Source organism: Drepanopeziza brunnea, assembly GCF_022702325.1.
Source record: "Drepanopeziza brunnea f. sp. 'multigermtubi' strain 214-2 chromosome Unknown ctg19, whole genome shotgun sequence".
NCBI lineage: Eukaryota > Fungi > Ascomycota > Leotiomycetes > Helotiales > Drepanopezizaceae > Drepanopeziza > Drepanopeziza brunnea.
In genome coordinates, this window is record NW_027094082.1 from 2827647 (window position 1) to 2830854 (window position 3208).

Here is a 3208-nt window from a genome sequence, read left to right on the forward strand (position 1 = left end):
TTCGTAGCTAGCCTAAGGTATTTAGCGTATTCGAAGGTGTAGACTTCGCAAAAGACTCTTTTTAATAGGTCGGTAACGGACGGTAAGACTTTACGGCTAAAGCGGAGCTTCGTCTAGACGTCTAAGTCAAAGAGTTCTTTAAATCTATTCTTAAATTCTAATACGTTCTTTACCTTTTAAGAGACCTTTGTGCAATCGCAATCGTCGTTATTAAAGCTTAAATTAAAGATCTCGGACAGCAAGAAGTAGTTCACTACTTTGCTTCCTTCCTTACTTACCTTCACTTAGCTACGACGGTCGAAGAGTCGTAAGATCGCGTTGTTAAAAAATTCGTCTTTTAAAAGCTTGCGGATCTAGCTAACAGCTTTCTTAATTGATTTCGCGGCAACTTAAAAGGCATTATCGATATTCTTGTCTAAGTTCAAGCGGTCGAAGGCTGATTAGTAGAAGTCTTAACAAAAGTTGATAAGGGCCACGTTTATACTTATAAGGTCCTTAATCTCGACGAGTCTTAAGCAGCGGTTCGACACAGCTTTAGCTAGTTCGTACTCGAAGCTGTCTTTTTTTTTAACAAGTAGTGCTAATAGCAGCTGGTTCTCGAGAAGGTCGCGTTGCACTTTAAATCTAAGAGCTGCAAAAGAGCTCGCGTCGATAGACTTGCGTAAAATAGATATAATCGAGGCAACTAGTTTAGCGTTCGAAGCTTTATTAGCAAAGGATGACGTCGATCTTTAAGACAAGGCTAATGACAGCGAAAGGCGCGCAATAAGTGATTTAAGTAAAAGGGTATTAAGAGCAAAAGGTTAACTTAGTTTTGCTTCGGTTGTTAAGTTATCTTTTACTCGTGAACTATAATTTACGAGTAGAATTCCGGATTCGGGTTCTTTTTGCAAGACGAAACTCTAGGTTTGATTCTCGTCGGCAAACTTTATACGTTTCTTAAGCTCGTCGTATTCGCCTTTTATATTGTCGAGAGCCAAAATCAATAAGCTATACGATAAGACTTCTAGTCTTAGCTTCTTCAAAAGTCTTTCGTTAAGAATAGCGATCTTATCTTTCTACTCGATGTTGTTCTTGTCTTTTACGATCTAGCAAGTGAGGTTGATTACCGTAGCATTAAGCTTAATGAACTTGCGTCCTCGGGCTATATTAACTATAATCTTTTAAAAGGCGACGTAAGCAATAATATAATAGTTGATGACCTGGATAGCGTAAGCGTTAAAGGTGCAGTTCTCTAGAATAACGCTCAGTTAGCGAGCGTTGCGGACTAAAGTGCATATAGCCTTAAGGTAGTCGTTATATAGCAATTAGCTTCGAGCGCCGTCGAAAGCTTTCTTAATTCGTCTGTATCCTTCGGCGTTCTTGTTACGTAAAGAGTGGATAGCAGTGACTCTAGTAGTAAATTAATCGTAAGCCGAAAAGAAGTCTTCGGCGTTTATATTCTTTCTTGCGTATTCGGCTCGCAAGAACTGATCGTATTGCAAGATCAGGTCGTCTTCTTTACTTAATCTATTATTAAAGTCGAAGGTTGCTACTTTAAGCATAGCTAATTGACTAGAGTTGCTTATTTAACGGTAAGTTTAAAAGAACTTATCGAAGATCTTAATGACTCGTCTTTCGAACTTCAGTTCGAAACTCGATTGTCGGGCCAAAGCAGCTTGCTCTTCGCTTATTAGTAAGCTAAAAGGTGCATCCCGGACAAAAGCTTTTCTTTTAACGGCGGCTAACTTAAAAAGCATATCTAACTCGTGAACTACGGTTTACGAGCTAAACATAAGATAGCGGAATAAAGCTAGTAATAATAATGATCGATTGAGTAATGATTAAGGTCGTTAGTGTTAGTGTAATATTATGTAATTATAAAAAGAAGATGATGATAGTATTATTATAATTGTTGTTATATAAAAAGAGAAAATGTTAAAAAGAAAAAAAGAAAAGCTTTCTTATATAAGTACATTTGTAAAGAAGACCTATTCTTTCTAATAGCAATTCACTTTCGAATATACGTGGTTAAGCACGCTTAAAACAAGAGAACAGTCCTAAATAAGAAATAAGAAATAGCCGTATAAGCTTAAACAAATGAAAAACAATTAAACAATAAAAACAATTTGTATAAGACAAGTGAATAGCTAGTAAAGTAAAAGGAACAAGGAAAGAACAGAAAATACAATAAAAGGCAGGTTTAAAAGTGAGAGAACAAACGTAAGAAATACCTTTCCTTACTAATAATAAAGAAAGTGATCATTAAAGGCACGTCCTTTTATAGAATAGGTGTAGAACAAAGAAAAGATAAAAAAGTAAGAAAAAACAAAGTAAAAGAAACAGACTAAGAAATAATTTTGTAAGCTAGTTTTTGTTCTTTCGAAAGTGTTAAAGGAATGATTTAAAAGTTAGTAGACCTAGGTCTAAGGGTCACCTTTAGGTTGAGTAGTTCACTTTTGCCGTCGTCAGAAGGCTCGTATTCGCTAAGGTCCGAGTCGTCTGAAGAGCTCGAATTTTCCTTTTCTTCTTTTTCGTCGTCCTTATTAAAAGGAAAGAAGGTTTAATTACGGCGGTAGAATCGCTTAAAGCGGTTAGCTGCAAAAGTGCTTTTAAGCTTAGTCTTATCGGTTTCCTAAAGCTTATAGTATCCTTTATCGTAAGCTTTAAAGACGATATAAAGTCTTAGCTATTTATAATCTAGCTTAGTGTCCGCGGATATGTCGATGCTGCGTTTGATATCGTAAAGCAGTACCAAGTCTTTTTCTTTAATAAGTTCCGACTTTAAGACCTTGACTCGTTCTTAAGTAGCCTTAGCGGCAAATCGATAGCGTTTCTTTTTTAAGATGATTTCGTCGATATTTTTATCTCGAAGTTTTAATTGTTTGAACTTTATAACAAGCAAGTTAGCGCGGGATCGAACCTTTTGCTAAAGTAGTAATCTTTAGACTGGCTATCGTAACTCTAAAAGTAGCTTAGTTTCTCGTCCGTAGTTTAAAAAGAAGAAGGTGACTTTAGTAAATGCGTGTATCGATATCCGGACCGCAAAGAGCATCTTATTGAATTTGCGAACCTAATCTTTAAATCTTTCGTTTGTGACTTTCGATAAGCTATCCAAGATGTCCTTATAGCTTTTCTTAATCATTCTATTAGCTTTTGAATTATAGCTTGAGATTTGGACCCTTTTGATCTCGTACTTAGTAGCAAAGGCTTTAGCAATTGCTTTGTT